The sequence below is a fragment of the Tenrec ecaudatus genome, chromosome 9 (assembly GCF_050624435.1).
Source record: "Tenrec ecaudatus isolate mTenEca1 chromosome 9, mTenEca1.hap1, whole genome shotgun sequence".
NCBI lineage: Eukaryota > Metazoa > Chordata > Mammalia > Afrosoricida > Tenrecidae > Tenrec > Tenrec ecaudatus.
Window position 1 is genome coordinate 90,726,919 of NC_134538.1, and position 23,585 is coordinate 90,750,503.

Below are 23,585 nucleotides of genomic sequence, written 5' to 3' on the forward strand. Positions count from 1 at the left end.
ATTGGGGTACCTTTATACGTGACTGTTTGCTTTTCCCTAGCTGCTTTTATGATCTTCTCCTCTTCCTAATAGTTGGATATTTTGACAATTTTGTGTCTTGGTGACTTCTTCTTGGAATTCATTCTCGCTGGTGTTCTTTCAGCCTCTTGTATGGTTGCTTGATTTTCATTTATTAAGCTGGGGAAGTTCTTCTCTAAGAATTCCCTTGCTATTGTTGCTGTTGACTTCTTTGTTGTGTCTTGTTCTGGTAGTTCAATTATTCTAATATTGTTTCTTTTCATAGCATCAAACATGGCTGTCAAGTTTTCTTCAGCTTCTTTAATTGTCATATTTGATTGCTTTTCCCATTTGCTGAGGTCTGCTTGGTTGTCCTCTAGGTCACTGGTGTTATTCTCTCCCTCCTCAAGTCTATTAACATGTTCTGTCAATTTGTCACTGGATTCTTTTATTTTATCCTTTAACTCTTGTATTTCCCTTTGGTGCATTGCCTTTATCCCCTCTATCATTTCGTCTCTTTTCTGAATTGCTTCCCTCATATCCTTTATGACTTTAAGCAGCATTTTGAAAATTTCTTTTTGTGGCAGGTCAATATCTGCTTCTTCTATGCACATCGTTAAGTTCATGATTTCTTCCATTATTGTTTTCTGTTTTTCCTGCTTTTTCATTGAAGCTGTTGGAACTGGTCTCTGTTTATGTGTTGTTTTAGAGGACCCTGGAGCCATCTTCCTGAGTCGAAGATCCCTGGGCTCTCTCTTGGGGGATTTGTATGAGTCCTTCTATAAACTTTCTGCCCATAACTATTCTGAGGGGTCAGGCTATCGCTATATCTTCCTGTGGTTTCACTCTTATCCTAGCCATCCAGAATTCTGTTACTTGGAATGTGTGTTGTATATACCTCTCATGTGACACTGGTCGGATTTGTTGTGGGCCCATGAGTCTGTCGCTTCCCTGGCCTATCCCTCAGTAGGCTTCACAGTTCTTGGAGCACCTCGTCTGGCTTGTGGTATTTTTCTCTGCAACTGTAGTGTTGAGGAGGGTGTTGGGATATACCTTCTTGGTGTAGAGGTCTGTAGCTGGCAGGGGAATTACCGTAGGCAGAGAGATCACCTTGGAGTTTGGGTGGATGTTCTCGCAGCCCACAAGTGGTGGTCAGGCGTTTCCCCTAGTCACTTGTAGGGCATCAGGATTTAGTCTGGTGATGCCCCCACTATTTTAGGGGAGAATCCCCTGATGCTTGGTGTGTGGGAGAGGAGCAGCGTGAATTCCCAAGCTGCTTTCCATGCCAAAAATGCGGGTGGGATCTCCCCCAGTTGGGCCTTCAGAGTTGCCCTAGGCAGAGGAGAGTGGCCTGGAGGCCACTAGTGTCTCGTGGCAGGAAAGAGAGTGAAAGGAGAGGAAAAAGAAAAAGAGGAAGAAACAGATTGGGGCAATAATATCAAGCAAACTGACACCCACTCACCCATGCACAACTAAAATGCACAGATTAAGCAAAGGTGAAAACAGTAACAAGAAAAAAGAAGGAAATGAAAACAACTAAAAAGGAGAACTAAATCCGTTGAGGCTGTGGTAGAAAATAGAGAAGAGCTTGAAGGAGAGGAGAAAAGAAGAAAACGTGTAAGAAGAGCGCAATGAAAGAAAAAGAAGAGAAGAGAAAAGGAAGGAGGAGGAGAGGGAATTTTAAAAATAGTTAAAGAAATAGCTGACCCCGTGCTGTGCTGTGTGTAGCACTGACTCGTCCTGTGTGCAGCACTGTCTTAGGGGTCAGGCTGCCCACTGGGAGCACAGATTTGCCCCAGGCCGAGTGTAGGGGTCTGGGAACCAGCAGTGGCATTTGAAAGGAATGAGAGGGAGCAGAGAGAATCATACAAGCAGAGAGAGAAGTGAAGGGAACAAAGACAGAAAGAGGAAAGGAAGAAAAAGAGAATAAACAGAAAGAAGGAAATAAAACCAACTGAGTTCACGAGGATTGGTTGTGATGGTAAAGAGGGAGGAGAGAGAGAAGGAGGAAATAAAGAATAAAGAGAGAGCTGATCCCGGATTGCTTGGATGTGGGGCCAGAGGGGTTTAGGCCCTGCCCCCAAATGGTAGGTTGGTGTGTCCATTTAATGCGAGGACCCAGTGGTGCTGGGCAGAATTTCCCTAGTTGATGAGATCGCCTTAGAGGTCTGCTGGAGGTTTCTTCAGCAGTGCAGCACATTGTAGGTGTTTGTTCCAGCTGCCTTGTGTGGTGTACAGCACTCCCCCGGAGGGTAGGCTGGACTTGTTTTGCTTTGTGAGTGGAAATCCCACACAAAAATGGGCTAAGGAGAAACCCTGGTACCCTAGTTCTAATTTCAGGCCTCTACCTCCCCGTTTCCTTCACCTTACCTCCCAATTTTCTGGTCTGGCAGCAGGAACTCCGGAAGGATGAGTCCTAGCTGGTTGCCATTTTCTCCCCTACCCAAGAGAGAGTTTTATATAAAAAAGTAAGTGTAAGAAAACATCCAGCCCAGTCCAGATCAAGTCTTTAAGTTCGATATTAGCCCATATGTCTGATACCAGTCTATAAATTCCTCTTCAGACTCACACACCACATGCAATGATGCTGAATGCAGGAAGATCACGGCCAATGGGTAGAAAGTCTTATGGATCCAGTGGTGGTGGACGCATCTCCAGGGCTCTGGCTGCCATCAGCGTGACTCTATATGGCTTGTCAACAGGAAGGTGAAGGAGAGAGCATGTGTGTCCTACCTCCAGAGAGGAAGGTAAGAGTCCCCAGAATCCACAGGAGGAGGTCATGCCCACACCGAGTCATCTTTTGCTATGACCTGATTAATAGGTTACACCCCACCCTTTCGCTCACGTTGACAAGAGATTACGTAACTGCCACACCATGCCACAGTGAGATCAGTGGTACCAAACCAGAGATGCTGTAGCATTGTGTTGAGACCAGGACATCTGGCTGCGGGGAGAGCCACAGGCAGGTTTTCTGGTCCGTGGAACAAGGTAGAGGTCAAGGGATCATGTGGCGGAGAGGTTCAGGAGCAGAGAAGTATGTGGTTTCTTAGTAAGGAGATGTGTGGCTGTGGAGCAGTGCCTGTAATGGTCCTGCTTTCTGATCCTGGTTTGTGGTACCCTGTTAATGAACCTCCTAATTGTGACGATTGCCTGAGAGTTATGTGTGATTATTGCAGTGGATTATTGAACAAAGCATGGAAGTAGAATGCCGTTGGAGGAATGTTTGGTGTCAGAATAGAGGAAAGAAAGATGGAGAGTGGAGGCATGTCTAACTTCTGTTTTGTAACAATTGGCCTTGAGCTGATAAGGAAATTAATTATCTTTTTATGCAGCTTGTATGATGGAAATTTTTAAGAGAAACTTAATAGATAGCTTTAAGATAGCTAGAAGTGAGAAACCTGGTTCAAAAAGAAAAGATTTGAATTTTTAAAAAGAAAAATTAAATCACACCTACAATTGAAAATACTTTTGTGTTACAACTTAGTACTATACACATAAATGTTTATATGCATAACTGAATGAAAAAATCCATGAAATATTACATTTACTATGTGGGATGCTTTCTGGTAGTCTATTAAATGAGAAATCATTTTTAAAGTATCGATTTAGACTTTGGTTTGGGTATCCATGATAAGAATTTCATTAAGCGAGAGCAGTCACTTTGCAATTTTGAAAGCATCCATATTGAAGATAGATCAGACACTTTCTCACAGACAGTGAGCACGTGGCGGGGTGATGGGGGTGAACTGATCTATGTTGAGCAGGGTTAGCCCCAGAATGAGGTCAGCGAGGTGAAACATGGAAGAAGGTACTTAGTCTAACATACCAACCCTTCACTTGCACGATCCCAGAAGCTAGGGCCTCCTTACATTTTGCACTTTGGGCTCCTTATTAGTCGCCCCCAAGCCCCCTTTCTGGCTCTAAGGACAGGTGAGCGCCTATATGGAGCATGGATCCATTTTGGTCTGACTGAAGAATGACATCAGAGGCAGGAGGGTAAACAAGTCTAGGGAAAAATCAAAGGGAAGTGCAACAAAGCTGTAAGGGCAGGCAGCAGATTAAGAGATCGTCCTATCGGCTTCAATTAGCGCAGAGTATTTCACAAAACAGATTGTGTTAGAAAGACCCAAGTAATAAGCAGTTTTAAAAGCAAAAGGTTTAGCCTATTAAGGCTTGACCTTGCTAATGTTATTCCAGTTCATCCCAGGGAATTCTTTGGCTAGGGATTATGCTTCCTTCCATGTAACGCAAAACCCTCATCACAGTGGATGAAACCACACAAGGGTCTTACTGCCAGGCAGCATCCAGTTTGGTGGTGGCCAGGCTTAGCTATTGTCTGGTCTCCACAAAGGTCCCAGGGTGCCTACTACACCATCCTTAGCAAGTATTTCACCTTCATGGATACATGTGGACTCTTTACCTCCAACCTCACAGACACATTCCAATTAGATGCAATAATAATAATAGGAGGAGGGGAGGGCAAGAGGAGCATGACAATGAAAACGGGACAAGGAGAAAGTGGAAGCATTACTCTCCTAAAAGCCCTTGACGTTATTGTCGATCTCACCGATCGGCACACAGAAGAAAAGCTCATATTCTTTTAGCTGGGTAGATTGCTTCCGCCAACTCCCCACCCCCAAGTGGAGTTACATTAATAAACAGGAAGAGGATAATGGACAATTAACCAGAATTCCGTCACGTGCAAAGGGGCTACTCCTAGAATGGCCAGCTCATAGCAGCTGCCATTGAATCAACTTTTTTTGGTCAGAGGTTGATTGTGCTCCACAGGCTGATTTTATTATTTTTTTTCCAGATGTAGATTGCCAGGCCTTTCCCCTGTGCATCTCCGGGTGGGTGTTCATCCCTGGCACCACTCTGTGGAGAATAGATCATTGAGAGGATGGGCTAGTAGAAGAAGCAGTTGTTTTCATCCCCATTTTACACCTGAGCACCCTGATGTTCAGAGTCCAGGAGCAGGGCTGTGATTGAAGATCAGTCTCGAGCAGTTTCTCAAAGTGGGTAGTACCAGCCGCTGGAGGGTGCTGACTTGATTGGGGCGCTGGGAGGTGGAGGGTGGCTGACAAAGCAGATGTTATCATCATAAGCTGTGGAATAGCTTCCGCCTCACAATGAGCCACTGTCAGAATGAAACACTGTCCAGGCCTGCCCCCTCCTCACAATTGCTATACTTGAGTCTATAATTGAAAGCAATGCGTCGGTCTGTCTTGGCAAGGTTGTCCCTCTTTTTGGCTGACCTCCTGCTTTCTCTGGGGCTGCACTTTCGATGCTTCAGGCAGGCCAGGCTGGTGTTTCTCAGCATGTGGTTTATATGCTGTATAGACTACAAACACCTGGATCTTTTAAAGCAAGCAGCCTCTAGGTAAATGCTCCTGGCAGAGCCAAACAGAAATTTTGAAGATAGGGCCTGGGAATATGGATTTCATAAACTCCCCAGATAACTCCCTGCCATTGTAAATTTGTTTGGTTTGCCTTGGCCCTCAGGCATGGTAGTTTGCACAAAAACTTCATGTTCAATCCAAACACCACACTTACAAGTTCTTTCTTCTTGCTTTACTACTGTAGAGTTCAAGCTCAGGGAAGTTAAGCACCTTGACAAATTCAATGTCAATGTACTTTAAATGGTACATCTGGGATTTCCAGGTGCTTCATCAGGCATTGTCCTTTCTGGTCCCTGGAGTCTATGAGGATGCTAAAAGAATTCGGTGTTGTTTCTGTCAGGACTTCAGTCCAGATCATTCTTCTCTGATGCCCTGCTGAAAATTTGCATTTCAACACCAAATAGAAAGAACCCAGAATCTACATTTTAACAAGACCGTCAGATGAAATAGTCAGACTCCCCATCGAAGTCATTTCTAGGTTCCTAAGAGCTGAGACTGTAACCGAGGACTAAGATACACAGGTAAATGCAATGGTGGTATGGGTGCGGTCCATTCGAATCTCCATCTTCTAGCATTGGGTTTATAGCAGGGTTTCCTTCGCCTGGATACTTTGGACATTCTTGGCCGAATAATTATTAATTTATTATTTTGGAGCCTGTTCTCTTTGTTGTAGGATTTTCAGCAATATCCCTAACCTGTATACTCTAAAAGACACTAATCTGTTCCTCTTCCCCTTACGGCAACCAAAATATCGCCAGGCCCTACTGTGTTCATCATGGGAGGCAAACTAGGCCCGGATAGAGAGCCACACTGTTGCAATATAAAGAACCTAAGATCACAATGATCCAATCCATTCCAACTCATGGTGCCCTTTGGGGGTCTGAGATTGTAAGTCTTTACAGAGTAGAGACCTTCATTTTTCTCCCAGGGAGCTACTGGTGGTTCGAACTGCTGACTGCGGTTAACAGCCCACTGTGGTTAGGTAACCGCTATGCCACCAGGGTGGAAATTCTGTAGTAGAGAATTCCCCTTTTGCTGAGACCAGAACAAGGTCTGTGAGAGTCAGAGGGAGCTGTGGAGGATTTGCAGACCGGAGACCTAAAGTTACAGTGGAGCCCTTCCCTTTGGGTGACTGCAGCAGGGAAAGGAGAGCCGGGAAAATAGCTGCTGTGCCCACAATCTTTCCCTGAGACAAGAGCAGCACGCTGAAGAGAGCAGTAGATGAGACCCAGCGGAAATGCTCATCTGGCTCTGACACTGTGCTCTGCTTTTTAGGAGCCTTTTTTTTTTTTCTAATTTAAAACCTGTTACCTGAGCTGGGAAAGCAGAAAACAATTAAGCTACTTTGTAAATGCGGTTTAAAGAAGCCTCCAAACCATGGTCTCTTAATTCTAAAGAGGAGAAGCCAAGCAGAAGGGCTAGCCCACATAAGTGGAATGTGCTGGCTGTGGGGCTGGGAAGGCCTGCCTTCAAGTTATTCACCCTCAACATCTGGAAGGTCAATTTGGCTTTGACACCTTGATTATACTTAGGATTAGTGTACACTGTGTTATAAAATTTTTCTAAGGCCATGATATGAACTATTTGACCATTGTGAACATTACTTAAATTCACATCCAATAAGTGTATCAATGCAGGTTAAGGAAAATGACTACAGATGGGTCCGTATTTCTTACATATTCTATATGCACAAACCTAGCTTACACATCTTTTTCTTTATTCATGTCTGTCTCTCTTTTTCCTCCTGATTGTTTCTTCCTTTCATCCTTATTCTTTTACAGTGCGCTTGCACCGTTCCTTATGAGGGATTCCGCACTGCCCTAAGGTATCCTATTAGGTGATCTGTGGTGTCAGTCAGCCCTGACTTTGTGTAAAAGACGGTTTGTTTGTTTTTAATTAGCTTTTATAAAAAAAACATTGATAAAACTTTTAGAATTGTATGACACCTTATAGATTCATGTCCTTGCTCGTCTTTGCATGATTTCCAAAGGGTCATTAGCTGGAAAGTAGCGAGAACTATTGAGCAACAATTTATCTGGACTTCTAGCGTAGAAGGCTCATGTGAATCATTGTGCTCGTTATTCAGTGGACAGTTTGTGCATTTCCCCTCAATTGTCACACCTTTCATCCATATCAACCCTTCATCATGTAAAATGGGTATTATTAGTTTCAGAAATAGACGAGAACACTAAGACTTGGAGAGATAAGCTAACTGCCAATGTGCTATAGCTGTCAAAGTTGTTCATTCTCACCATGTAGGTGTTTCACGGTAGGACAATGGTCAATTAGGCTGAAATTTAGAGTGGGAAAAATTGAACTGGAGAGAGGGCTCATATTTCCATGTCATCTCCATCAGATATGGTCATTGCAACTCAAGTGGGCTGGGCCTCCTGCCCAAGAGGAAAGGTCGTTAGAACAAAGGGCACTGTGCATTTCAGTAACATTATTTTAATTGCCTGCACCAGGAATGCTGAGTGCTATGCTAACTCACTGATTTCATTACACATGAGAAAAAAAGGAATTCAGTGTTTAATGATCACATTGGGCTGTGAACCATAAGGCCAGTGGTTTGAAACCACCAAAAAATGCTCCACTGGTGAAAGATGAGGCATTCTACTCTCCTAAAGATTTACAGACTTAGTTGCTTACTCACAGGAGCGGGCATTTCTATCCTGTCTCATAGAGTCACTGTGAGTCAGAGTCTCCTTGATGGCAGTGAGTTTGAGCTTTAAGTTCAGTGTAAGTTAGCAGTAGTTTTATAAATAGTGAAACTTAACATTGTAATTTCACTTGGATATTTTATATTAAATATTAAAATGTAATCCCTATCGGTCATGTATATGCAAAGAGAGTACTAGAGGACAGAAATTTCTAACATTTAATAATTTGGAGGATAAAAGATGATCCATCATTTTAGCAATCATGTTCACTTTTGAATATTTTTCTCTATTAATATTTTATATTAAAGAATTTCCAACACTTCTATAGTTCCCATGTTTCTGTAGAGTCACCATGTTATTTTAATAATTGCATGAGATTCCATTGTATTTACTATAATTTTCTCAATATTTCCATATTGAAAACAAAAGGTCATTTAAAAGACAGGAAAGAAAGAAAAGACCAAAGGGGATGTCAGAAGAGACTCTGAAACTTGCTCCGAATCATAGAGGACCTGAAGCAAATGGAAGAAAAGATGAAGTCAGGGAGCTACAGGGAAAATTTTAAAGGGCGCATTGAGAACACAAAGCCAAAATATTATAAAAGAATGTGCAAAGACTTTGAATTGGAAAACTAAAAGGGAAGAATATGCTCAGCATATCTGAAATTTAAGGAGCTCAAGAAAAAAATTCAAGTATCTAATTGCAGTTTAAAATAATTCTACAGACAGAATACTGACTGGTGCAGGAATTATCAAGAGAAGATAGAATGAATACACAGTTACTATGCCTGCGGTAGTTACATAATCTGTGGTCAATCTGAGACTGAAGAGTGAAGGGGTGGAGTTTACCCTGCCAATCAGGTTGCAGCTTGATGACTCATTTGGAGGTGCTATGGAGATAAATAGCTCGCTGGAAACAGAACACACACTCACTCCCTGTGAGACATTCCTGTGGATAAGACACATGGAGCTACGCTAGAGTCCAGCAGCTAAAGGAGCCACGTGGCGACCCCTGCCAGCACTGAGATGCTTCCACTGTCACAAGATCCACAAGTCTTTCCATCAACTGACCTGTGATCTTCCTGCACTTGGTACTATTTCTTGTATTGAATGAGTCTGAAGAGGAATTTATAGACTGGTACTGGACATATGGGCTAATATCAGACTTATGGACTTGATCTAAACTGGGCTGGGGTGTTTTATTAATATACAATAACTCATTATAAAAAGCTCTTTCCTATACACGTATGAGTGTCTATGAATTTGGTTCTCTCGTCTACCCAGACTAACACAATGCCCAAAAGAACTAGTCCACAGTCCACAAGTTCAGGAGGTAGTATATGAACAAGAACCAATGGTACTGAAGGAAGAAGTTCAAACTGCACTGAAGGCATTAGCTAAAACCAAGGCTCCAGGAATTGATATTCTACCCATTGCAATGCTTCCACAAGCTGAGGAAGCACTAGAAGTACTCATCTATGTGAGGAAATTTGGAAGACAGTTACTTGGCCAACTGACTGGAACATATCCATATTTGAGCCCATTCCTAAGAAAGCTAACCCAACTGAATGCTCAAACTATAGAATGTTATCATTTATATCACACTCAAGTAAATGTCTGCTTAAGACCATCCAACAACAATTGTAGCAGGACATTGACAGGGAACTGCCAGAAGTTTGGGCTGGATTCAAAAGAGGATGTGGAACAAGGGATAGCATTACTGATTTCAGATGGATCTTGGCTCAAAGCAGAGAATACCAGAAAGATGTTTATTTGTGTTTAATTGACTGCATCATGGCATTTGACTATGTGGACCATAATAAACGGTGGATAATCTCGAGAAAAACGGGAATTCCAGAGCCCTTAATTGTGCTCATTCAGAACTTGTACAGGACCAAGAGGGAGCTGTGCAAGCAGAAGGGAACACTGCATGGCTTAGGATCAGGAAAGGTGTACATCAGGGTTGTATCCTCTCACCATTCTTTTTCATCTATATGCTAAGAAAATCATCAGAGAAACTGGATTGTAGAAAGAAGAATGTGACATCAAGAATGTTTATTAACAAACTGTGGTACACAGATGCAATCTTGTTTGCTGAAAGTGAGGAGGAATTTGAGCACATACTGATGAAGTTCAAAGATTATAGTCCTCAGTGTTGATTACAACTCAATAATAAGGAAGACAAACATCCTTACAAGTGCATAAACAGGTAACATGATAAATGGAGAAAAGGTTGAAGTTGTCAAGGATTTTGTCTTACTTGGATCCCCAATCAATGCTTATGGAAGCAGCAGTCAAGAGATCAAAAGATACATTGTATTATGTGTTAGTCTGGTGTTGTGCCAACCTGGCCAATAAACACGTGTGAGGTAAATTGAAGGGTGGAGAGATAAATGACTCAGTGAGCCTCGCCTTTCAAGTTTTCTGGTCTCTTGTTTTCTGATGGTCAGACTAGGGTGCAGCTGCCTTTGCCAGTTGCCTGCTTCAGCTGGCAAGGCTCACTTCCTGCAAGACATCCCTGAGAAGAAGCCACACAGACCTATCCCAATGCAACCCTGGGTGCTGGAGTAGCCATGTGAAAACCCCTGCCAGCCCTGAGATGCTTGCATGTTCACTGATTCAGCTTTCCTCCTGCAGTCGGCATCATTGCATCTGTTTTGTAAGATGGAGGCGGACTTTGAGGATTGGTGTCGACATATGGGGAAATGGGTTAATGTTAGACTTGTGAGCTTGGGCAGCAATGGGCTAGGGTGTTTTCTTGTGCACCTAACCTTTATATAAAACTCTCTCTTATTCATGAGTTTCTGTGGATTGGTTTCTCTAATATACTCAGATTAACACATCCGGGTAGACTAGAGAAACAAATCCAGGAAAACTCATGTGTCTATAGGAAAGAGCTTCATCTAACCAGTTACTGTATGTTAATAAAACATCCCAGCCCAGTCCAGATCAAGTCCATACGTCTGATATTAGCCCATATGTCCAGTACCACTCTGTAAATTCCTCTTCAAACTCATGCAGCACATGCAATAATGTCGAGTGCAGGAAGTTCACAGGCCCGTGGGTGGAAAGTCTTGTGGATCCAGTGGCAGTGGAAGCATTTCGGTGCTGGTGTGGGTCTACACGTGGCTCCTCCAGCTTCAAGGCTCTGGCTGCCATTAGCATAGCTCAATGTGGCTTGTCAACAGGAATGTCTCACAGGGAGTGAGCCAGTGTCCCACGTCCAGTGAGCTATTTATCTCCTTAGTGCCTCCAAATGAAGTCATCAAGTTGCAACCTGATTGACAGGCTAAACTCCACCCCTTCACTTTAAAAAGGAGAACAGATTATGTAACCACCACACATTGTGTAAATCTTCGGCACAAGACCTCTTTAGAATATTTAAAGAGCAAGGATGCAGATTTGAGGACTAAGGTGTGCCTAACAAAATCAGGGTATCTTTTTTCTTTTTAGTAATATAATTATGAATTGATAAATTTCTTTATTGTTTTCCTTCTTTATTTTTAATCATTTAATTGGGGACTCACAGCTGTTACCACAATCCATACCTCCATCCATTGTATCAGGCATTTGACATATGTACATATTCTGTACATATTCTGTACATATGTTGCCATTATCGTTTTCAAAGCATTCTCCTTCTACTTGAGCCCGTCTTATCAGCTCATTTCCTCCCTCCTGTCTCCGTCCCTCATGAACCCTTTTTCATGTCTTCACTGACCACTGTCTCCTTTCACCCACTTTTCTGTTGTTTGTCTCCCTGGGAGGGGGTTGTATGTTGATTGTTGTGATTGGTTCCCCCTTTCTCCCCCTCCCCTCCCCTTACCCTCCTGTTATCACAACATCCATTATTGGTCCTGAGGGGTTTATCTGTCCTGGATTCCCTGTGTTTCCAACTCTTATTTGTACCCATGTACGTGCTCTGGTCTAGCTGGATTTGAAAGGTAGAATTGGGGTCCTGATATTGGAGGAAGGAGGAGGCAGGGAGGAAACATCAAAGAACTAGAGGAATGTTGTATGTTTTATTGGTGCTATACTACACCTGATTGGGCTCTTCCCTCCATTATTACTTCTCTGTGAGAGTATGTCCAGTTGTTTATAGATAAGCTTTGGGTCTCCACTTCACCATCCCCCTCATTTATATCAATATAATTTTTTGCTCTGAGTCTTTGATGCCTGATACCTGAGCTTGTGTGCTTCTTCCATGCGGGTTTTGTTGTTTCTCAGCTAGATGGCTGCTTGCTCATCTTCAAGCCTTTAAGACCCCAGATGCTATATCTTTTGATAGCCAGGTACCATCAGCTTTCTTCACCACATTTGTTCTTGCACCAATTTTGTCTTCAGTGATCATGTCTGGAAGGTGAGCATCATAGAATGCCGGGTTATTAGAACAAAGTGTTCTTGCATTGAGGGAGGACTTGAGTAGAGGCCCAATGTTCATCTGCTACCTTAATACTTAACATATAATACATGTATAGAGATCTATTTCCCTATCATTATATATCAATATATTTACATATGCACATGCCTGTATTTAGACCTCTATAAATGTCCTTTGCCTCCAAATTCCTTCCTCTATTTCCTTTTACTTTTCTCTTGCCCACTATCATGTTCAACCTTCATTTGGGTTTTGGTAATTCCTCTTGGCTACATTGCCCTTGATCAAGCCCCATCAGGTATCCTACACTTTTCTCGCCATTGATTTTAGATCACTTGTTGTTCCCTTCTCCCTGAGTATGTTGGCCCCCTCCTTGGGTGTCTCTCATGGGGAGGTTGAAGCTCTAGGTCCATGTTCCCCTGGAACCATTGTTTTTTTCTCCAATTGTTTATCCAGCCTAACTTACTAGATAGACAAGCAGAAACAATAATAAGCCCCAAACTAAACAACAACAGAAAACAGAACAACAGCAACAATAAAAACCAACGAAAAGGAAGGTGTTTAAGGGTCTGTCCATTGACCTTTATGAGTGTTTCCCCGTCAAGTCTGCTAGGGTGCCACGATCTCTTTATTCAAGTAGGTTGTTATAATTTAATTATATAACAGCTGTTTATTATTGTTTTATTAGGACATAATCCATACATCAAACAATTTGATATTTAAGTCATATCAAGAAGTATTGTAAAGTTACTAACACAATTTTAAAACACTTTCATCCTTCCAATACTCTTTTGTTATTAGCTCCTCACTATCCCCCAAACTTCCCTCCATCCTGGGTTTTACATACTGAAAAACATAGAAAAATAGATAACAGAGAAACACAAATACAACCACAACAATAACAGTATACAAAACCAATAAAAACAAAATACAACAGAGATAAAACACAATTTGAAAGAAACAGAAAATATTACATACTAGAGCAAATTCAAAATGTGTCAAAGGGGGTAACAATGATAATGTTTTAAACATTCAAGTCAAATTGTTTAATTTAATGTGCTATAAATGTCTTGTTAATACTCTGAATAACCTCACTGTTCTCTTCCCTCGATTATAGTCAGGGGTAAATCACCAGAGGCTTATTTCTATGTGTAGATCTTATCATTATAATTTGGACTTCCACTGTGGTCCTTCTCGAAATCAGAATCTCACAATTTAAACTCTGATACCATTACTCACTTCAGAGTCGGATTATATTATTTGCAATCTTTGGATCACACAACCTCATGTACTTCTTCGATGTGGGCTTAGTTGATATCTCAGTTTGATGCTGTTTGTTTGAAAACAAGCCTATAAGACCCAAGATGCTATTATTTCTGGTAGCCGGGCACCATCTAGTTTCTTCATCACACCTTGCTGTAGCATCTACAGCTTCCATGTTTCCTTCATGAGGGCTTGATGTATACATCAGGGCCATGTCATAAGAACTAATTGTTCTTAAATTGGAGCTAAGATTAATGATTTGCGAGTCCCATATCCATTCCTATATCTATGTTTTACAGATACCTCTGGTTCACCTTAGAGATGTCTTTGTTATTTTATGTTAGAGAACATAATCAAGCATCTCTCTGGAGCATAAGGTCCTTCTGTTGATAGTGTCATTAATTTAGCCCATGATTAAAGTATTTAAGAAAAATGCTATTTTGAAAACTAAGGTGTGCCTGACACAAGCTATGGTATTTTCAATTGCTTCATATGTATGTGAAAATTGCACACTGAAGAAAAAAAGTTGAAGAATTGATGCATTTAAACTATGATTTTGACAAAGAATATTGGAAGTACCATGACTGCCAAAAGACCAAACAGATCTGTCTTAGCAGAAGTAGAGCCAGAATGCTCCATGGAGGCAAGGCAAGTGAGACTTCCTCTCACATATTTTAGACATGTTATCAGGAGAGATCAATCCATGGTAACGGACAACATTCTTGGTACAGTGGAGGGTTGGCAAAAAAACAAAAGAGGAAGAATCTTGGAAAGATGGGTTGACACAGTGTCTGTACCAATGGGCTGGACCAGCAAAGTAATGGGAGGACTGGATAGTATTTTGGTCTGTCATACCTATGGTGACTACAAGCAAGAACTGACTCAACAGCAACTGACAACAACATAGGGTTGCCCAGAACTGGAAGGATTCAACGCCTAGATCTACATCTATTTGTTTTTTATTTATTACTTCATCAACCATTTGCTGTCGCTCAACAGATAGCAAGTCTCTCAACCAAGCGATTGGGATACCAAGATAACCCCAGAAGTTCTCTCTAAAAATCAATAAAAAAAGCAAAAAAGAAAAGAAAATGATCCTTGCCCTCAAGTTGCTAAATGCAAAGGTACTTAATCTCAGTAGTTATCACCAGTGCTTATCCTTAAACCATTCTAATGGGAAAAAAAAAAATCTAAAAAGACTAGGTCTTTGCATGCATTCTTCATATTCAGCAGTTTTGTGTGACCATATTCTCTTTGTTGTACATATTGTCAAAGAAAAGACAGCGTGCCTACTCCCAATTTATAAACCTCCCAGAAAATAATGACCTTAAGTAAGTTCACTGTACTCCAAAGTACACCCAGCACACAGCTTTTTATCCAAAGGACCACAGCATATCCCGAGCCCTCTGCAATGCTGCATCTCACTCAAGAATGTGGATCCACTGGTTCTCAAGAATATTTGGGAACACAGTAAATGCCCTCATTGTAGCAAAATGTTACAAGGCACATTCTGGAACGATTTCGTAGTTTGATCCTTTGAACTGTGGCATGCAAAAGGAAGTGTCAGTACCAGTAGGCTGCACCCAAGAGTGGCATTTAGTATTAAGGGGACCAGTTAAAGGACACCACAGACCCAGGGACCGCAAACCTCACACTGCTTGCTGGGTTAGAGGCACCCCTTGCGTCTCTTCTCTCATCTCAGACAATGTGCCAACTGTGCCTCTGGGCACCCTGGCCGCTGGGAGCAAAGGCTGTGACATCTGGCTTCCAGTGCCGCTCCAGTGCCGCGAAGCGGTCTTCCTTTCCCTTTGCTTTTTCTCCACAATGGAGAGGCAATAAAGACATCTATTGAGGGGACATGGCATAAACCATTTCAAATGAAATTACCGCAGTTAATGAGCAAGAAAGAACTTGATCTGGAAAGTCAGGGAGAACAGTGTGCGCCAGCTGAAGTCTTCGACTCAGGACAAACGGGGCTCGGTGGTTTGCTTTATGTTGTTTAGGTTTGTGCTTCGTTTGTCTTTGGGGCATCTGGTACCGCTTCCCTTCCTACATCTGATAAAGATACAAATTATTTTATACAAATGGAAGAAAGTGGCATAAAGGTAGACCTTCTAAATCTGAAGTCTCCCAAGACATAGTTAAATGTACTGAATATAGAAATATTACTGTTATTTTATAATTTTAAAATGATTTTTCTTTTAATCCCCAATTAGACATGTTATCCGTTTCTCTCAATGCTTTCCCTAATTTGTATTGTTCATTAGTTTTTTTATAAATGAATATTTTTATTGTGAAGTAGGTGAGTGGTTTGAATTCTCAAATGCAGAGTTGATGGTCTGAAATGTACTGTTATGATATGATTAGAGGGGTCATTAATGGTGGCAGAAAAGCCAAGGGATCGAATTGTAATTGTGCTACATGCCAGAGGATTGGTTTGTAAGACTTTATAATATCTCTTGATATGTCAACAGTATTTTTTAAATCAGGATTGATTATATGAAATTGACAACTCTCTACTCCAGTGTGACTTTTTTTTTTAGTTCCGAAAAAAGACATGGGAACAGGAATAACTGGCTTGTAGCATTTGGATACTTTATTTGAGTCTCTTTTACGTCGCCTCCTATGAAAGTGAATGAAAAACAAATGGATTATATCCTTCCTTTCAATAAGAGAGTGAGGACAATGTATGCTTGACAAAATGATCTAGTGTTCTTTCAAGTTAGTAACACACACACACACACACAGGTTTATTTAATCATTCCAGATGTATTTTATGCTAATATTTGTAGAATTGATTTTTTGTCAATTATATACTATGAAAATTATTTTAATTTTAGAAGCAGTGCAATCACCATTTTACAATATTTAAATAAACTCAAATGTCACCTTGCATTCCATTCTTTTCAATGCTATGCATGACAAAACTAAAAGGGATGGAAATAATATATTCAAAATATAATTTGATAAGTTATCCTTGTGTTTGTAAATCCCCAAATTTCTCATCTTCCTCGACATCATCTTGTTTTAGGAAGCTATACTTGCTGGCCCTTGCCTGATACTCACACAGCAACTTCGGATGCTTTCCTCAGGTTACCTATGTGGTAAGGACCATATTTTTTTCCTGCCCAAAATGTTATTTCTATAAAAATAGTCATTTCAGAGCACACAGATATTTTTTCTTTTTATTTATTATTGTCTCTGTAAATATCAAAGGTTAATGAGTTCAAGTTTTGGATAGCAGTCAGATTTGTTTTCATCTTGGACAACGAGTAAGGATTCACTCCAGGGAACTGAGAGGGTGAATTTGCCTGACTGCCAGGAGAGTGCCGAGGCGGCAAGAGAGCAGGAAAAGCGAGGTGGACCAGGGTAAAGTAACCTGTCAAGGGAGACTGCCTGTACACACCTTGTCTCAAGTGTTCAGCAAGACAGTCCCCACCTTTCAGTGAGCGAGTTGTTAATAAGTCTTACTCCATGTTCTTTATATAGTTCAGTTTCCAGGATTATTTGCTCAGCATACAGATGGAATGACTATGGTGAAAGCCTGCAACTCTGATTCAGGCCCTGCCTCTTTTTAAACCCTGCAATGTCCTGTTCTGGTTGAACGAGAGCCTATTGGTCAATATACAGGCTCCATATGAGCACAATTAAGCAGTCTGGAATTTCCCTGATTTGTTACAATCCACACGGTGGATGTGCTTGCATAGCCAATGCCACACCGATCAAGCTAGCTCTGCTATGTGCAGCAATGACATTCCTCTGTCATGATCACCCTTATTTAATTCTTGAACTTTCTCATTTGTTTCTTCTCTCGTTTCCTTTCTGTATTCTTGCGACTTTCAACATTTTTCTTTGTTTTTAGTATTTAAACATTTTACTCTGATGTGTCACATGGAGATTTCTTTGGAATATATATCCTGTTGGTGTTCCCCCTCCCCCAACTTTTTAGTATGTTTATGTATTTTTCCAGATGCAGAGATATTTTGGTAATCTTTTGCAGTATTGTGTGCGTCCTCTTTCTCACAGAAATCTGATTATGTGAATAGTAGAGCTTTGGTTACCATCCCACAGAGCTAAGTCAGGGCTATATTTGGCAAAGGAAAAGCCAGGGAACTCACTAGTTGGATCCTGGGGAATTCTTTGGGTCCTGAAGTTCCTAGCCAGTTGTCTCCTCTCCAACTTTCAAAGGCCTTTTATGTTTGCACTCTATGTAAACATGTTAACATGAGTTTGAGAAGATAGGTCTACTCCATCTTCCCAGAAATGGACGTCCCATGGGTTTAATTTTAAGTTTCAGGGAAATCATTTCAGTTTTAGAATTGAGATACAGTTCAATGGATTAACTTTATTCTTCATGACACTATAAGAAAATTCATATGACCAGAATCCCTTTTAAGAGTATATTATAAGCTAAGTTTACCTTCAAAATGCTTGTACACTAGTGGGAGATGTTCTGTTCTGGCAGATTAATACTACACTATCGGGAGCCCAAAGAGAGCTTAGTTAGTGTAACTCAAGATCTGGCAATTCTGTGTGCATCCTTCCTGAATAAATTCCATTCAAATTAAGACAATAATTTTCTCCTTCAAAGGCAATTTTTCTGAGAAATGATTCAAAATACAATTGATAATAAATTCTATGAGCCACTCCCAAATAGTTTTCCCATAAGGAGTGATAGACCTTTCTTTTCATAATTGAAATGGAGGGGGGGCGGATCACTAATTATTTTTAAGATGTTTGTATGTAATATATACCTAAACAGTCATGCCCTAGAAAGAGGTACATAGAGAATTTTGACAGCATTTAAAAATATTTCCCTTGTTTTTGCTTATTATAAATATGAACATGAATATCTTTATAGAAGCAAAAATCAACCTTTTTCTCTCCCTCCCTGTGGCACTGTTAGGTAAGCCTTTGACTACTAACCACAAAATTGACAGTTTAAGTCCGTCAACCACGTTGTGGGAGAAAGTGTGGTTTCTCTGCTTCTGTGAAGATTTACAACCTCAGTAACCCTATGTAGCCTCACTATAAGTTGGATTCCATTCAATGGCAGTGAGATAGAGCTGGCCTATAAACACGAGGACATTATTAATGTTCCTAGGTAACCATGAACATATTTATTACATGTTTACACAGGCAGTAGCTAAAACATGCCTTTTGAATTAATTATTTAAATCCTCAAGAGGATCGCTTGAAGCAAAGAGCTGTGACTCTGTATTCCTCTTTGAAAGACAAGAAAATTACTGATAGTGCGTATAAATTTTCCTTTTAATAGGAAAATACAAAACCATTTTATAGAAGTAAATTACATTTGAATGCAGCAAATTATTTTAATAATCTATACTAAAAGAGGAAAATCACACATTCATTTATTGAAATGAGCTCTTAATCACTTAATATTTGAGGGGAGGAACTCTGGTGGGTTAAATGCTGGACTCCTGACCTCAAGTTCAGAGGTTCAAACCCACCAGCCACTCTGCAGGGGAAAGATGAATCTGTCTGCTCCTGTAAAGATTCACAGTCTCAGGAGCCTTATGATGGCAATGTGTTTTGTTTGTTTGTTTTTGTTTTAAATATGAGGGTGAGGAAATGGCTCAGGGGTCACGTCTGACCTTCTCTAGCTACATAAGGGAGAAGAACCCAAATTCTCATCTGCCCAACGATGATTCCCATGGTCAAACATGCCCCCATTTCCCCACTTCCTCTATTCAGACACCAACCATCCCTCCCGTGATGCTCTATTTCCCTGCTGGGTTAGATAACCCATTGCGATGGCCACTCACATTGTTGTGCAATGGAGCTCACAAGGTTAACAGGTCACAGCAAGTCAAGATCAGAAAACAATAAAGATAACAATGCTTTAGTTTGTGCAAGGCTTCTCAGCCAAGCTGGTAGGCACACGTCTCTCAGGTCCTCAGCCTCTCAGGTGCACAGTTCTGTGACCTCTTCTGTGCCAAGGCAAGTGTTCAAGAACTCCTGCAGTCCTACTAAATGCTGACAGGGGACCCCACTCTGCTAGCTAGTCTCTTGCCTGATGTCACTCAGCTTTTTACCATCCATGGGCAAGGAAGCCTTGAACTCTGTCGTATGGCCCCTTTGCTGTGGCTGCTGCTACTTCTGCTACTGCCGTCACTTCACACATGGAGTTCACATGCAATATGCTGGTCAGTTCTTTCTTGATGGTCATGAGATTCTCGTTTTCCTGCTTTGATATAGTTCCCCTTATACCCACAGCCATGGTGACATTGACCAATGTCCTCCTGAGAGTCCTCTACACCTTAGTTGCATGTGATGAGCGTGACAAAGACTGTAACTAGACAGGCATAGACAGTGGGTTCACTGCAGAGGGTGAGTACCACTGAACTGCTTGTGATTAGTAGATGGCTCAGACACATTCTCTCCGGAGTGTACTTTTCTTTGTCCTGGTTGGCCGCCTTGAAAAAAGGAGTGCTTTTTGTAGCATGATTTTGAAATGACTAATATGGGAATTTTAACAAAACACAGAAAACTTTCTGAATCACTGAAAGTTTGCAACATGTTTAGAATACTGTTACCCATATGAAATTTCAGAAGGATCAATCTTTTCAAAGAAGATTGAGGTGACTTCTAGTAGGAGGCAAGAGAAAGAAGCTTGTCAACCCCCATGAATGAAGGGACTGTGTCCGAAGGTCACAAACTGATGGCAGAAGAGTAGAATTGTCATTGATGTAATAGCTATTGAAGTAGCGACTTCACAGGGTTTTACATTTTCATGTTAAAGCAAACACTTTTGCCTCAGTAAGTTTAGGACTGGAAGGGTGTCGAAAGTATTGCAGAAATATCAGCCAGCTCAAAGAACTGGTTTTCAAGTCAGGCCTGTAAGCACGATTGAAGCCAATAAAGATGATTTTATGGAACAAAAAATAATATGATCCAGAGAGCCGTCCGAGGAAAACAGCAACTTCTATTGGGCCAGTTAAATTCAAGGCCAAGAGGCCAACTCACAGTGTTACAGCAACTCTTGAGCGGAGTCCCAGGCGGTGACCTGGCTGAGGAAGGGACCACTAGGCGTCCTGGCAGACCCAGCATGTACCAGTCTCACATGGTTGTGGGTGCTGGCCAGCCAGTGAGGCGGCATGGGCGCCTGGGAGGAGAGCTTGACATAGGGCCGGGGACAGCGTCACCTTGGCCCCGCAGAACCTGGGCAACTTCTGCCTGTTGCTGCTATACCTATTCTGGGCCGGGACAGCCGGGCGAGGTTTCTGGAAGCTCTTGGGTGGGAGGACTTGAAGTGCCTCTACAAAGGACATTTAAACGTCTCTTGGAAACTAGTCCTTCACCTGTTGATGCATGAGCTCAGGCGAAATCCGAGACGCTTGGGTGCTGCTTATGACATTCTATCACAGTGAGACAGGAAACAGTACGATGCATGTAGGGAGGAGGAACCACAAGAAGGCCATCTGAGCTCCCGGGGAGACATTTTTCTTTTTCACACCTCTTTGGAAATTTTTCTGTCATGTTTCATTCTCAGATGAAGTGGAGATCTAAAAGTCATTTGGGAAGAAACATATGCAAACAATTTTGTTGAAGTCATTAGACATAGAAACATGGTAAGACAGGCACCTGGTAAAGGGGATACAACAGTCATCAAGAGATACGGACCACCCAGCTAGGCCCAGGACACTTCCAAATGGCCCAGGAGTGGGTCTGTGATGAATGCCCGAACGATAAACTAGTGAATGGAGAACGACACTGGAGCTGGCGAGAGAGGTGTGGAGGACCCATGATTGGAGGCGGTGAGCCTCGTGTGGATGGGGAACTGGGAGACTCGCAGTTCTAAATCCGAGTTGTCAAGCACCCAGTATTTGAAAGGCAAGGAGATGATTTATACACAAACGTGACAATCTTCCTAGTTGAGTCTCTGGTCGGCTTTGATATGGTTACTGCTCACTTGGATGGTCACAAGGTATATCTTACTCATGATAAGATCACCAGGCCAGGGGAAGGGCTCCCCAACTTTGACAGCATCAGAGGCTCTTGGATAACCACTTTTGATGTGGATTTTCCAAAAGAGCAGTTACCAGAGGAAGCAAGAGAGGGTATCAAGCAATTGCTTAAACAAGGATTGGTACAGAAGATATACAATAGACTGGACGAATATTAAGAGCCAATACAATTGGACGTTGTTTTAAAAGAATGCTATAACAACTTTTTCTGGGTGCTCAACATGAGTAATACTGATAGATTTTCTCAAAGGATGCAAGAATAGGTTATAAGAAAATAGAAAAATGCCAAGAAACGTGTGCAGAGGAATTTTTTCCCCCACACAACAAACCTGTTCATTCTTTGGGGACAGCAAAAGGTGTCTTCGGAGAATTTAACTAGGAAACCTCACTCTTACCCATTCAGACTTCCTTTTGCTCCCCAAACTCAATGAGCATTTAAAAGGAATATGGCTTTGAGCCCACAAGAATGCCAAAACTTCCCTTTGGCATGCTGTAAATGGAAGAGCTCAGGATTCTTTTTTTTTTTTTTTTTTAATCATTATATTGGGGACTTACACAATTCTTATCACAATCCATCCACCCATCCATTGTGTCAAGCACATCTATACATTTGTTGCCATCATCATTCTCAAAACATTTGCCTTCTACTCGAGCCCTTAATATCAGCTCTTCATTTTCCCCCTCCCTCATGAGCCCTTCATAGTTCATAAATTATTATTATTTTGTCATATCTTATACTGTCTGATGTCTCCCCTCCCCCCCTTCTCTGTTGTCCATCCCTCAGGGAGGAGGTTATTCATAGATTCTTGTAATTGGTTCCCCCTTTCTACTCCACCTTCCCTCCACCCTCCAGGTATCACCACTCTCACCACTGGTCCTGAAGGGATCATCTATCCTGGATTTCTGTGTTTCCAGTTCCTATCAGTACCAAAGTACATCCTCTGGTCTAACCAGAGGTTAAGGTAGAATTGGGATCATGATAGTGGGGTGAGGAGGAAGCATTTAAGAACTTGAGGAAAGTTATATGGTTCATCATTGCTACCCTGCACCCTGACTGGCTCATCTCCTCCCCACAACCCTTCAGTAAGGGTCTGTCCAGTTGCCTACAGATGGGTTTTGAGTCTCCACTCTGCACTCACCCTCATTTACAATGATATGATTTTTTGTTCTTTGATGCCTGATACCTGATCCCTTTGACACCATGTGGTCACATAGACTGGTATGCTTCTTCCATGTGGGTTTTGTTGCTTTTGAGCTAGATGGCTGCTTATTTATTTTTAAGCCTTTAAGACCTCAGACACTATATCTTTTGATAGCCAGGCAACATTAAGGTTCTTTGAGGAAGAGTTTGAGAGATGGAAACATTGTCTTCCGAATGTATCTGCCTGCATGATATATGTGAAGAAACAAAGGATGTCTATTTGATATTTTTGTTTAATAAGACATATATATTTTTGGGGGGTGCTCACCCTACCCTGTGAGGTACTAGCGATATAATAGCGAAGTTATTCCAGGATGAGAAAGACCAGTGGGCTGGAGAGATTGTGATGAGCAAGGCGAGAATCATAGACAGTAAGATCAGAATGGCTAGCTCATGAAGAATCTTAAAAGTCAGGGGAGAGTGTTTGCATTTTTATTATGTGAGCCTTTGAACCTTGCTAATGGAACAAGGAAAGAACTAAAATCAGCACCCAACCCAACATCTCCAGTGATTAGGAAAAGAATGGCAAAAGAAGCTTGCTGGCCACAGAAGAGCTATTACAGATCAGAGCGAAGATAAATAAAACAAAAACAGAAAATCAATAGAAAGAATCAACAAGATCCAGAAGGAGGCTCTTTGAAAGGATTGAAAAAAAATTTACAAACCACTGGCAAATGTAACCAAGAAAAAGAAGAAAATG

General features: G+C 41.5%; 1 pseudogene; it reads left to right on the forward strand.

The window, feature by feature from the left end:
* The window catches only part of LOC142456039 (dnaJ homolog subfamily B member 11 pseudogene), a 113,495-nt pseudogene extending 91,653 nt beyond the window's left edge, over positions 1-21,842 (forward strand).
* The last annotated feature ends 1,743 nt before the right edge of the window (positions 21,843-23,585 follow it).